The following is a 15,120-nucleotide window of genomic DNA, read 5'->3' as shown; positions in this document are numbered from 1 at the left end:
ACTCTTCTTTATCTCATCCGATAATACTTGGCTGGGCATTTAATGAAATCAAGAGCTCAGGTTGAATTCTAATGATTTCCCTTCTTTCTTCCCCCTTGACAGCTCCAAATGCTAAAATATATTGAGCAGCTGAAATTTCATAGCAGCCATGAATTACTAGGTAGGAGAAAACAATATTTTTTTTGTGTTTGTGTAAATTTAACATTCCTCACCCAAATAATTTCCCAGGTATCTAATAAAACTGGTTCATCAAAATTTTGTGCCCATTTAACGATACATTCTTTAATTAATTCTGCTTCTGAATCCAGTTCTACTAACACCCCATAGATTCTCTTAATATGGGTTCGTCTTTGATCTATTTGTTTTAATAAATTCTCATCTTCTCTAAGCAAACCCACATTACGATCTATCTTCCACCTCTCCACTATTTGCCTATAATGAAACCATGAGTAAATAATATTTTCTTGTATTAAATCTTCCAAAGATTTTAATTGCCAATTTTTACCATCCCATCTAAGTAATTGTACATAAGAAACGCTATCCGTCTTAACTCCTCTCCTTATCCCTTCTATCGCATGCCCCGGTATAGCCCATAATGGAATTTTAAAATCACTTCTATAATATTTCCTCCAAACCCGAAGTAAAGAAATCCTTATAATATGAGATTTAAAGACCCTATCAACCTTTTTATTAAAAATTAAATAGGCATGCCATCCCAAAAGTAAATCCCAACCCTCCAAGAGGAGTATTTCTGCATTTGTTAAATTAACCCAATCACTTATTAATGTTAAAACCACAGCATCATAATACAATTTCAAATTCGGTACCTTGAGTCCACCTCTCTCACAAATATCTTGTATAATTTTAAGTTTTACTCTTGGTTTTTTCCCTGCCCAGATAAATTTGTTAATACCTTTCTGCCGTTCATTTAAATTAACCTCATTCTTTAAAATAGGTATCATTTGAAATAAAAAAAGAAACTTTGGCAAAACATTCATTTTAATCGCCACAATTCTTCCCAAAAGAGATAACTGCAACTTCCCCCAATTTTCCAAATCTCTTTGTATATTGACCCACAGCCTTTCATAATTATTTTTGTACAATTTTGCATTAGAAACAGATAAAATAACCCCCAAATATTTTACCTTGTTAACAACCTCAAAATCTGTCAAATTAACCAAAATCTGCTTATCCAAATTGGTCATATTTTTAGGCAATATTTTGGTCTTATTGTTATTAATTTTAAAACCCGAAACCTGTCCATACTGATGTATCAATTGTAATAACTCTATTACAGAATAAGTAGGTTGAGATAAGGTAACCACCAAGTCATCTGCGAAAGCCCTTAATTTATATTCTTTTTTATTAACTTCTATTCCTTTTATTTGCTGTGATTCTTGAATTTTAATCAACAATATTTCCAAGGTTAAGACAAACAGCAATGGTGACAATGGACAACCCTGTCTAGTCCCCTTCTCTATTGTAAACACTTCTGACAAACCCCCATTAACTATAAGTTGTGCCGTTTGCTTTTGATAAATAGCACCAAGAGCTTGTAAATTTTTTTCTCCAAAGTTCATTTTCTCAAGTAATCTTAACATAAATTGCCAATTCAGCTGATCAAAAGCTTTTTCATCATCTAAAAATATCAATCCTGCAGAAACTTGATTATTTTTATCTAAATATTCTAATAAATTAATAATTTGTCTAACATTATTCTTCATGTACCTTCCAGTTATAAAACCCGTTTGATCCATATGTATTACATGATACAAAACCCTCATAAGCCTGTTAGCTAAAATTTTTGAAAAAATCTTGTAGTCTACATTTAAGAGAGATATAGGTCTATAATTCTTTGGTAAAGTAAGATCTTGATCTTCTTTTGGAATCAAAGATATAAAAGCTCTACCCCATGATGGGGGAATCTCTGAACCCTGTAATATATTATTAAAGAGCTCACTTAAAGGTTGAATCATCTCTTGTACCAGGGTTTTATAATAAATAGATGTCAAACCGTCCGTACCCGGTGCCTTACCTAATTTTAATTCTTTAATTACTATCTCAATTTCCTCGCTAGTAATCAAACCATTAATTTCTTGTTTCTGATCTTCTGTTAGTTTAGGAAAGTTAGCTTCATTTAAATAATTATCTATATCTGAAACCTGTACTTTAGTACTCATATATAATTTTTGGTAATAATCTAAAAAGGATTTCTTAATCAACTCCTTCTGATATACCAATTTACCATTATAATTTATTTTATCTATAGTTCTCTGTCTCTGCTTCTTTCTCAATTGATAAGCCAACCATCTCCCTGGTTTGTTACATTACAAAATGTATTTTGTTTCATATACAGTAAATTAGTTGCAGTTTGATCAGCCATCAACATATTAAATTGTGATTTGAGCAATTTTATAGATTCCTTAACCTTCTCATCTGTAGAATTTAAAATCAAAGCTTTTTCTTTTAATTTAATCTCATCTTCCAGCTCCTTACGTTTCTGCATCTGCTTCTGTCTATAAACATTATTCATTTGTATCAAAATCCCCCGCATATAAGCTTTACCTGCATCCCAGACCATTGACATTGAAGTTCCCTTATGCATATTTAAAGCAAAATAATCCTTTAATTGCTCCTTCAATTTTTGAACATTTTTTTCTTGTCTAAATAGATTTTCATTCATCCTCCACGATCTCCTTTCCTCTTTTTCATCAACCAATTCCATCCAAACTGGACTGTGATCCGTCAATGTCCTGGGAAAAATTTTAACATTCTTTACCCTAAAATATAAATCCGTTGTAATAAAAAAAAATCAATTCTTGAAAAAGATTGATGTCTATCTGAAAAAAAAGTGAAGTCTCTCTCCTCCAAGTTATGTTCACGCCAATAATCTCGCAGCTCCCAGTCCTCTTTCAAATCAAAAAAAGCTTTAGGTAATTTAGCCTGTTTAAAAGAAATAGAGGATCCTTTTTTATCTCTTTGTGTATCTAAAACACCATTCCAGTCTCCCATTAATATAACAGATCTGTAATCCAACAAAGCTAATTTTTGATGTAACAGTCTGTAAAATTGTTCCTGTTGTTGATTTGGTGCATACAGTCCCACTATAAGTACTTTCTTACCATACAAACCAACTTCAATCATAACATATCTCCCTTGAGGATCAGATTCTACCAAACAGGCTGATAAGTTTTGCTTAACATAAATAACTACTCCCCCTTTTTTCCCAGGAGCAAAAGATACAAAATGAGATCCCAGACGAGCATTAACTAAATATTTTTGATCTTTAGATATAATATGTGTTTCCTGCAAGCAAATAATATCATTATTATGTTGCTTTAAATAATGAAAGATTTTCTTTCTCTTTTGAGGGGAATTGAGACCATTAGCATTCCATGTCAGGAGCTTTACCATCTCCCTTAGCCAGAAGCCTGGAGAAGACTGCTTGAAGATCTGCCATTGAGGAATGTGGTGCAGAACTCTTGGGTCTTGCTCCCACAGGCACCGAAACAAACTCTTGGAGAACTTCTTTAACTTCTTTCTTCTGTTGTTCCTTTTCCTTACGTCTATGTGCTGCGCGAGTCATTCTTTGGTCTTTAATCTCTGCTTGTTGCAACCACTCCGCCTGTGACTTTCCAGCATCCATCAATACTACTTCTTCAGACTGCTGTTCCACCTCTTTACCATCCAAGATTTTCTGCATCATAGGTGGTGGTGAGCCTGCTCCCAGGACCGACTTGTAAAACTCCTTTGCTTTAGAAACTGTATTAAGTCTATAACGCGTCCCCGCATGGCTCACAACAATACCCATCGGAATCTCCCATCTGAATGGCATCAATCTTTTTTTAAGTTCATTAGCTAAAAAAGCGAACTCTTTTCTCTTTCTTAAAATTTTGGATGGGATCTCCTTTAGAATAATGACATCTTGAGCAGCAATCTGAAACCTCTTATTGTAAAAAGCTTGTATAATTTCATTACACAGAGATCTCTTCCCAAAATAAATCACCACATCTCTTGGTAAATTTCTTTGCTTTGCAACCCAAGAGTTAACTCTAAATATTTTTTCAACTTCTCTGAGTATTTCCTCTTTCTCTCTATTCAAAATAGCAGCAAAATCATTTACTACAATCTCTCTCAAGTCTTGCTGCATGTCTTCTTTCAGGCCTCTGATTCTTAAAGCATATTCCATCTCTCTGTACTGAGACATAACAATGTCATCTTGTGAAATTTCCATCTTTTTTTCCATGCCTTCAAATTTGTCTTCCAAAATATCCACCTTATCTGCCACCTCTTCCACTCTAGAATCCAACTTCTCAACCACAGAAGCAAGTCCTGTTAAGGCCATAACTATATCTTGCCTCAAAATAGTGTTATTCTGCTCTAAAAGCTCCTTCATTTCCCCTCTGATTTGAGCTACAGCATTTCCCATTATATCTTTCATATCTTGTACCGTTATTGCTGGCAAAGGAGGAGAAGGTGGTGGTGTGGCTTTGGGTTGCTGTGCCGGTAAGATCGCAGGAGAAGAAGCCACGTTAGGTATTGTAGAAGTTGCTTGCCTCTTTGAAGCCATTTTCAAAAGGAAAAAATCTTGTTTCTTCTTTCCTCCTTCTTTGAAAAAAATAAAAAATAAAAAGTCCCTTGAAAGGAAAAAAAAATAACAAAGAAGAGTTTAACAAAAGAAAAAAAAATCTTCCCAAAACACAAATCCACCTTAAGAAAAAATTTAAAGAAAAAAAACCATCTAATCCATAACGTTCTGTTTCACTCACTTTTTTTTTCAAGAAAAAAACTTTCCGATCGCCATTTTACTTTCACTCTCCACGCAAGAAAAAACGAAGAAAAAAAAGAAAAAGAAAAAGAAATAAAGGTCAACCTTTCAAACTAAAGTCCAAATGAAATCCAATAAGAAAAATCCTTTATCCAACTCTGTCCGCTTTAAAAATAACTCACCCGGTCCCTTTAAGCGCGGAGGTGGTAGCGGCGTTTTGTTTTGTTCCCGAAGGAACAAAGACAGCTGGGAGGCGGAGGCAACCCGAACTCCGAGGGAGCTCTCTTTTCACCCCCCAAGGAAAAGTTCCTGGGGAGTTCAAGAGGCTCTACCTCTATTCAGGTGATGCTCCCCTCCCCCCTTCATCCGGGAGGGAGGTTTTGAGCCGCGGAACAGCTGGTGCCTGCTGTTCTCCGCAGTTCTCACGCTTTCCCAGGAGGACGGCTACAAAGTAGCCGCCATCACCGACACTAAACCACCGGAAGTCGAGAAAGCAATATTTTATAAGGTGACCAACCGTCCCCCTTTTGGAAGGACAGTCCCCCTTTTTTGAGTTCTGTCCTCCCTTGAAAAGTGTCCTCCTAAATGTCCTCCTTTTCCATATACCGTCCTCCTTTTGGGAGGACAGTCCTCCTTTTGTGAGTTCTGTCCTCTCTCGAAAATGTCCTCCTAAATGTCCTCTTTTTGATGACTAATCTGCAGGGCTTTTGTTTCCTCATAGAACGCTCAGAAGGCGTTCCGGGACCTTTTTTTAATTTTTTTTTCAACTTTTGCATCTACTCTCCCTATTGGCTTTCGAAAGACAATAGGAATTGCTGCTGAGCGCGCCAAAACACCCTGGCGGCAAACTTTGCACGTGCAAGTTGCAGGAACTTGCACCCCTCACTGCTACCCAACTACACGATCTCCTACTTCTTAGTTCCAAAGATAGCTGGAGGAGACTGGAGCGGTAAGTTTCACTTGATCTTCCCTGTTCGGTTCTATGCGGGGATACACAGGGTAGGCAGTGGTGCTGGGGGGCGGCTGGGGGGGTGGCTGCAGGACCAGAGCCGGCGCGGCTGGTGCTTTGCAAGCCATGGGGCCAGCTCTACGGGGATGGGCAGGGGGGCGGTGGTGCTGGAGGCGACTGGGGGGGGCGGTGGTGCTGGGGGATGGCTGGGGGGGCGGCTGCAAGGCCAGAGCCAGCGGGGCTGGTGCTTCGCAAGCCGCGGGGCCGGTTCTACGGGGATGGGCAGGGGGGGCGGTGGTGCTGGGGGGCGGCTGCAGGGCCGGAGCTGGCGCAGCTGGTGCTTTGCGAGCCGTAGGGCCAGCTCTCCATGGCAGGGCAGCAGTGCTGGCGGGGCGGCTGTGGGCGGGGGCGCGGCGGGCAGTTGACCTTCCATGGGCTGCACCAGCTGGTGGTCTACACAGTGCTGACCTGCGTTGCCACCACCTCACCCTGCACATCTACATGGCCATCCTGGAGCGCCTGGCTCACACCACCTGCCTCCGCCGCCCACCCCCGCGCAGTCCAGCCGTGTAGATTTTTGGACAAGTGAGAAATCGAGATTGAATATTGATACTCTAGCTGCAGCACTTGCCGTAAAATTCAATATGAAGGATATTTCTTGTTCAGATATTTCCAATATATTGTCAGAAGATAATACATTGACAAAAAATATTCATTCAATGGAAAAGTACTCATTTAAATAATTAATAGGCATGTAAGCATAATTACAATATAAAATGTTATTGTTACAAATGGTTTTTATTATGCATTTATCATATTATAGTGTATTCTGTATTATTGTTGCAATAAATACAATGTTTCTTTTATTTATGATATTTTTTTCTTAAATTTATTCATGTCCTCCTTTTTGTTGTAAAAAAGTTGGTCACCTTATATTTTAGAGACCAGTCCACAGCTCCCCTATCACTGAAACTAAAGGAAATATGTATTCAGTTGCAAAATCATGGGAGGAATAGAAAAAAATTAAAAACAAAAGGTGGAAGGTTTTTCTATGTTCTAGAAAAACTGTAGAGACTTCTGTTTTTAATAGAATGAGGGTAGAACACCCATTGTCATATGGAAATATCTTGCAAGGATAATAGTGATGGGAGGGGTTATGTACAGATAATTGGATGAGATGGAGAAAACAGCACAGAACAAATTAAAAAAAGAATCTCGATTTAATCTCCAACTCACTGGTACAATGCATGTTTTGCAGGCATTAAAACTCCTTGTTCATCCCCCAGCTTTTCCAGTTTAAAAACATCAGAGTTAGGCCTAAGTCTTTGAGAGTCTTAGGCAAGGAGTACAGGCAACTCTGAGCTAAACTGGTCTAATGGCATTGAAAGAAAAGAGCTTTAAATGTTAATTAAACACAGAAACCCTAAGCCAGGAATCTTCAAACATGGCCCTTTTATGTCTTGTTGACTTCAACTCCCAGAATTCCTCAGCCAGGCATGCTGGCTGAGAAATTCTGGGAGTTGAAGTCCACAAAATAAAAAAGGGCCAAGTTTGAAGACCCGTGCCCTAAGCACACATCCAGAATTTAACTGATCCATGCTTTGCAGGCACAAAAATAAATAATAACAAGCGGTACCTATTAATCTGCTATATATCAAAAGATATTGAAACCATAGGAACTAAGCAATCCCGTTTTTAAACTTACCTGCTTCCAGGAAAGTTGCAGGCATTCGTATTCTCTGTAAAGCAGATAGAACAGAGGCTTACTATATTAAGCTAAAAATCAAACATACTATAGTGTGACTCAGCTGTGTGAACCAGGTTACTTAATGAATTACTATTAAAGGAAAGATTGATACCAGGAGAACATGGATTTATAACTCACATTTCCCAATATCCTTCATCAAAAATGTTTGCTTGCTACATTAACCCAAGTTTGTGTGGGCCTGGTTTACTCAATTAATCCAATTTGCTGGGTTTAATGAACCTGAAACATAACCTAGCAATATGCTTTAAGTTTGCATGTTAGACTAAATACAGTTGGTTGTTTTTGTGATTTATTCTGTCTGCCAAATGCAGCCAAAGGGGGGGAGGGGAGATGTTTGTAAACAAATCTAGATTTTTATTTTTTTATTTTTTGCTCCCCAGGAAGTTTTCTATGCCTCTAAAGCAGCAAAAGAGGCAGTTATTCAACAGGGAAAAAAAATCAATTGTCATGCCAGAAAAAATTCAGATGCTGGATGTGTCACTACTATGCAATTGTTAAAAAAATGAAGAAAGTTTGCAAGGAGCAAAACTGGCAAAGATTAACAAATCTGGAAAAAACATAAACTTTGCTCCAGGTGAGCTGATAGAATCCAGGCCAGGAATTCTGGAGGCCTTACTTTATATAGCAGGTATGGGCAGGGGTGGGGAAATGAGAGAATCTAATCAGCAGGAATGTGAGTTAGAGACCCCACCCAATACCTTGAGGCCTCATATTCTTCAATTTGTTGGAAAAAAGCCAAAAAACTTGTATTGGACAGGGTGGGAGGTTAACAGATGAGATAAAGAAGGCAGGGTGCAAAGAAGTTTACAGTATTGTACATTTCTAAACACATCATAGTCCCAATATCTAAGGAACAAAAATGTTGCAACACTGTCTCCCCCACTTCCCACTTCTGCTTTGCCTCAAATGTTTTCTTCTGAATAAACATATTGCCATGTATAAAAAAGCAAAATGTGTACAGTACCACTATAGCAACATAGATGGTATATAGAGGAAGAACTTGTATTTTATAAGGATTCCTAGCAGGTTAAGGCTAGCCACAAATTTTAGCAGGAAAATGATTACATTTTGGCAATGTCTAATTCTTTAAAAGAGAGAGAGGGGGGGGGAGGGAGAGAGGGAGAGAGAGAGAGATTAAAACTGGTTTAATGCATTGTAATACTCCAGGGTCGCAAAAACTATGGTCTGCCCACACTTCTAACCTTAGCACTCAGCTAACATCTTCCACAATGCAACTTTGTAACTTTGAATGGTTGTGAAGCAACCAGTTATAAGTCAAGGAATACCTGTATTAAATTTCTTCCCTAACCTGTGTTTCTGGTAGTGAGAATAATGGAATAGTGGAACAACTTGCCTTCAAAAGTGCTCCATCACTAGAAGTTTTTAAGAAGATATTGGACAGCCATTTGTCCAGAATGGGTCTTCTGCTTGTGCAGGGGATTGGACTGGAAGACCTCCAAGATCCTTTCCAACTCTTCTATTATTCTGTTATTCTCTATTTTGGTACCTCCCAAATATCAAATATGTTGTATTACTTACAAAAGTTTTTGCCTGAAATAGTTAGGGAGTTTTACTACAATACAAGCACCTGAAGACAGAGCACCAGATTGGTGAAGAGAATTATAAATAGTGTATGAATGGCAAACTGGACAACCTAAGCTCTCTAAGGATGTCTTTGACCACCATTATTGGAAACTAATGGCATAGTTGGTTTTCAACTGGTCCCACTCACTGTACTCCTGAACTGTTTAAAGCAGTGCTTTTAAAGCTTAGCAATTTTAAGATGTGTGAACTTGAACTCCAGAATTCCCCAGCCAATGTGAGGAATTCTGGGTGTTGAAATCCATACAGCTTGAAATTGCCAAGCTTGAAAAACACTGGTTTAAAATATTGAAGTTTGATCTTGGCCTTCAAAGGATTCCCACTCTTCTTATACAAGACTGTGGAATTTCAGAAGAGAGGTTGATATAAATTGCATCTATGTTTTAGCCAAGGTTCACCTTATTCCTTTAAAATGGGTTTCAGCAAAACTACTAATTTAGTTATAGTTTGTCCCATCAAGAATCTTAGTAATTGATTAAGCTGGCTTGGCTCTGGATGCATAGCTGATGAAGGATTTGTCCTGCTTTGCTAACCTGGGCCCAAAGATGCCCCGCTAACCTTGTGACTCAATCCCTATCGCATCTCCAGCCCACTGCAGATTCAGCTTACATTAGTTCTTTGCTGTTCCATCTTGAACTCATTTTCTCCTGTTCTCCCAAAATAAGACTTGTAAAACATTCTGTGATGTCAATGAGAAAATGAGAAGATGGTGGCCTGGGATCTTATCAGCCACTGGCCACGTGAGGATGTTATAGATATGCCCCCTCCCCCCTTCCTCTGATTGTTGCAATGTGGTCTTCTCAGACAACTGGGCCTTAGCTTTAGGAGCGATCAGACACCTAGCTCTTGCAATGACTTCTGCCTGCCTGATGACCCTTAGTGCCTGAACAACACTTCATAAAGTGCCATTTAAGTATTGTACAGGGTGTTGCTGTTTTTTAGATAGATATTTCTAACATCTTCCTGGAAGAATGTCAGACCAATTTTTAAAAAGGGATTTTAACCATGTTTTAAAAAAGCAGCAGTAGAAGCACAGGATTAATATTCTCTGCCTTTACTGTACAGTAAATGATGTACCACTAGTCCTCAACTTACAACCACAAGGAACCCAAAATGTCTGTTGCTAAGCAAAACAGTTATTAAGTGAGTTTTGCCCCATTAATTTAGACCTTTCTTGCCACAATTAAGTAAATCACTGCAGTTGTTAAGTTAGTAACATGGTTATTAAGTGAATCTGGCTTCTCCATTGACTTTGCAAAGGTCACAAACATTAAACATATGACTCTAGGACACTACAACAATCATAAATGACAGTTGCCAAGCATCTGAATTATGATCACATGACCACGGGAATCTAAAATATTTTGTAAGTGTGAAGAATGCTAATAAGTCACTTTTTTCAATGCCATTTTAACTTTGAAAAGTCACTAAATAATGGTTATAAATTGAGGCCTACCTATATTATAGCTTCTGTTTATACTAGTTTTTCATGGCTAATATTTTTACTCAAATGGCATTCAATATATTTCATGTCTTGTTGCCACCACTTATATACCAAGATTAGGCAACATTGATCTAGAAATTCAGCTCTGTTCCATAAAGCCACTGGAAGAATATTTTTCTTTTCCAAAATCTTTTTAATTAATATACTTGCTCAATGCCATTATTCAATGAAGTTGGGCAGTTATCTGAAAACTCTGAGGGGTTAAGGACCCACAGAGTCAAACCAAGATTTGGAATCAAACATGATTCTTAATGAATTCTTTCTATTGTTATTTTTTCCTATCAGGACACTAAAAATGAAATGGACAAATGGTAAGTTCTATTTTTAAGAGGAGTGCATCATTCAAGTGATTATTTCTGTTACAGTATTAGCTCTTTCCAAGCCTCCTGTTGCTTCAATAGGTGGCAACACCTGGCAGATACTGTCAACACAAAAGTTAAGCAGGATTGGGCATGGTTAAAACTTGTATGGGAATCTACCAAGAGCTGGACTTGGAAGTAACAGAATAAGAGAATAATAGTAGGAAAAAAAAGTAGGAAAAAGTGGGAAAGCATCCTCTCAAAAGCAATGGTAAACATGTCCATCCAGTTGCCAAGAAAATTATATGATGGATTCACATACTCATGAGGAGTTACCCTTGATTTGAAGTCCATCTTCCCAAATTTAAAGTGCAGGAAGGTTAATGTGTAAAGAATTGCAATTTATCTAATAGAAATAGCATAGATAATAGAAGTAGATAATAAATATTATCTGTTTCTAGATGAACTCTAGAATGGAAGCCCATAGAAGCTACACAAGCCTGTGAAGCAAATTCAATTCTAAAAAAATTCTGCTCAAATCTAGCTCTATAAATTATCCGAAAAAGTGAGAAAGATACATAAGCTACTACAAGATACATAAGCTACTACAACAGTGTTTCCCAAACTTGACAATTTTAAGGCATGTGGACTTCAACTCCCAGAATTCCACAGCCAGCAATGCTGGCTGTGGAATTCTGGGAGTTGAAGTCCACATGCCTTAAAATTGTCAAGTTTGGGAAACACTGTACTACAAGATGGATAATCTTTAGAATATAATTATAATAAATACATTTATTCACAAGAAAATACTGGCTGGATGGCAAAATATATCTTAGGTTTATGAAATGCTCACTGTTAGAGGGGAAAATATACTCCCTGCTTCCTGAGAAAAATGTTAGGCTGGATGCCAGCAGCAATGACATATCTTTAATCATAGGGCTGCTTCATTCATATGGAAAGCAGGAAGGGGGGATTACAATGTTTACTGAATGGGAGTGGGGGAGAATAGCTGAACCCTTCCCATTTCTCTGCTGTGTTCTGCTCCAGGCATTTTTCTCATGGAAAATAAGCAATGTGGTGAGGGAAATTTCCCAGGACAACAACAACAACAACAACAACAAAAAACCAGAATTGGGAAGGGTTCAATAGCCTCACCCTTGCATCCCAGGTTTGAAGTTAAAATTAGACACACCTATAGATGCCCTATTGCCACCTAGTCATGTTTAACACAAACCTGCACAGAAATAGAGCAAAACTTTCTTTTAATTATATATGTCAGAAATAGTAAGGTTTCTAGGACCATTCCTTCCAGCTTAAAAGACCCCCAGGTAGTTACTTTTATAGTAATTTTCTTCTTTCTTAGAAATTGATAGTATAAAAGAGAGGCACATAATCTTTTGATAGAACATTTTCTGAAGGTCCCCTAAACACTTCAGAAAATGTTGGGTGGGGGGGAATTATAGGCATGAGACCAAGGTCAGAATTTTTCACTTTTTCAGGGACAGGTAGGGGAACCGGTTGTGGAGATTGGTTTGCACTGTGTTTCTACTTCATAGTGTCAGGAGATGATGCTGTCTGTTTTCAGCAGTCATCCCACCAGCACAAAAGTAGACATTGGAGGCCATCAAATGGGTTTTCAGGGCCCAGTAAGTTTCCCAACATCTGACAATGTTTGCATTCTACAGAGAAGTTCTACTCTCTGGATGGTGATAATGTTACCATTTCACATACATTCTCTTCAGTACTGTAGCCTCTGAGACTAATTCTAAAAAGAGAGCATTGGGATTTCATGATAGATTTTTCTTAGCACCTTCTCTAAACTATAATTCTTGAAGGACTGATGTAAGACTAGCTTGGATGCATTTTTTTCCACAAGGACAAACAATATGTTTGAATGTGTCCAGATCATGAAAATGTGAAGTATCATTAATAGGAGTTAGCCAGACTGAGTTTGGGATCAAATGTAACACAGCTAACTGGTTTTTATAATTTTGTTTTCATTAATCTATAGTTCTAATCTAGTGCTGTAAAATTCAGGATAGGGAAAAATAGTTACTCCAAAGAATAGATAAGTACTAACATTAGATTAATCCTCAACATTCCTGTTTTTCAATGCATACTGACTATGTATGTGTATTTGTATATATATGTGTGTGTGTGTGTGTGTGTGTGTGTGTATACCAGTGATGGCGAACCTTTTAGAGACCGAGTGCCCAAAAACTGGCCCTGCCCCCACTCCACCCCCTGCTTCCACCTGCCTCCCGCAGGGCCACTCACTGCCTCCAGGGTCTGCCGCAGATCGCCCAGGCAGCCCAGCAGCGCCATGGTGGCTATGCCCTCTGCCCATGCCCCACAGCATCAACTGTGCGCGATGGGGCGTGAGGGCAGAGTCTTGTCTACACTGCCTGGCTGCCATGTCCTTGGCTGTGCTGCTCCGCTTGAGCCAGGCTCGGGGGCAACTCTCCTCCAGGGGGGCTGCTGATGAGGAGGGGATCGTGGGGGGAGACAAGGCTAGGGCAACGGCACGTGTGCCCACAGAGAGGGCTCCGAGTGCCACCTTTGGAACATGTGCCATAGGTTCGCCACCACTCATATGGGCATTAGTTTGGAGAACCATGGTTTATTATAAAACCACACCTGTACATGTTAAGCCAGAACATTCCAAATTACAAAGGCTGTGTTCACACAATTAAGCTTTAGTTCATTTAACCATGGTTGGTTAGCATCAAGAGGTGGTTTCACTTAATGCACAGATACAAATCATGGTTTATAATCTCAGTAATTGAGTTAATACATTGAACATAGTAATGTGTCATCTTTAGTTTCATATACTGTAAACATAATCAATATGTACAAACAAGGACCACCACAATTTTTTTTCTACTGCAGCTGTGTTCCTCTTCTCTGCAGAACTCAAGTAGGCTATTCATTTAAAAGCATACCATTGTTGTTTTTAATCTGAAAAAGGGACCAATTTTTTAGATGTTCAAAATTGATTGACAAAGAACAGGAGGAAGTTTGTCTAGCGACTTTTCCAGTTTCCAGCCAATCAGTAGCTCCAACTGCAAACAGGATGAACCGGTTTCTCCTGAGCTTGATTCGGGGAAGAATGCATGTCTAATCATAATACTGTGAATGAGCTCCATTGGCAAGCTTATCATTAAAATTATGTGCATCTGGATTCATTCTTTATACATTATTTGTCTTGGAGCTAATTGATAATATCCCAGATATTGTATATTAAGTGGAAATACAAAAGAGAACAATCTCACTTTAGTATACAGTTAAGCAAAATTCCAAGCTTAAAAACCTAGCTGCCCTTGAAGTGCAATACTAGTCTTAAAATTATACCTGCAGATAAGAACTATATTGAATGTTTGCATTGGCTACATATACTTCAGACATACTTCAAGGTATTTATTATAGCTAATAAAATGCCCTATCTTTTGTATTATTGACCTTGAGACCATTGTACTTCTCTTTTGTCCCATATTTTCATATCTACTGGAGTGGGCACCCTCTAAATGTCATCTAGGGTAAGATTTGGTCAATAAACCTCCATAGCAGTGGTTCTCAACCTTTCTAATGCCGCGACCCCATAATACAGTTCCTCATGTTGTGGTGACCCCCAACCATTTATACATCATCGGGTGCCAGGGGCATGGCCAAAGAAAAGGGGAAAAAAATGGCGGACAGCCTTGTTTGGCGACCCCCGTGAAATGGTCGTTCAACCCCAAATGGGGTCCCGACCCACAGGTTGAGAACCACTGCTCTACAGTAACAACTTTAGTGGGGTTCAAAAAGTTAAATCCATTCTCAAAGTAAAATTAAATCCACTCCCAAAGAAATACAGAACAATTTTGGAGAATTGTTAGAATTATGTGAATTGGAAGGAATAAATGATATCAGTTATTAGTGTACTGATAATTCTGGTTTGACTAGCACTGATGATATTGCCTTGTTTGAGTAATCAAATGTCTGCAGGAAAACAACCAAGCTCAGAGAGCACCAACGACCCCTCAATTTTAGCTTGCTTGGTTTTATTTTTGCTTGCTCTGTCATCTGCCATGAACTTTTGGCATGGAGTAGATCTCACAGATGTCCAACCGTTTGGCTTGCCTGGGCCTCATTGAGTAAAGATAAATTGTTGAATTTCCTTTATTTTTTAGTTTTTTTATTATATCTTGTGGAATTGTGTTGTTAATTGTCCAATCTATGGGCCATGGGGTA

Source organism: Crotalus tigris, unplaced genomic scaffold (genome assembly GCF_016545835.1).
Source record: "Crotalus tigris isolate CLP2741 ecotype Arizona unplaced genomic scaffold, ASM1654583v1 scf7180000019068.10715455, whole genome shotgun sequence".
In the NCBI taxonomy this organism is placed as follows: domain Eukaryota; kingdom Metazoa; phylum Chordata; class Lepidosauria; order Squamata; family Viperidae; genus Crotalus; species Crotalus tigris.
Note: the sequence above shows the minus strand (reverse complement) of the source record.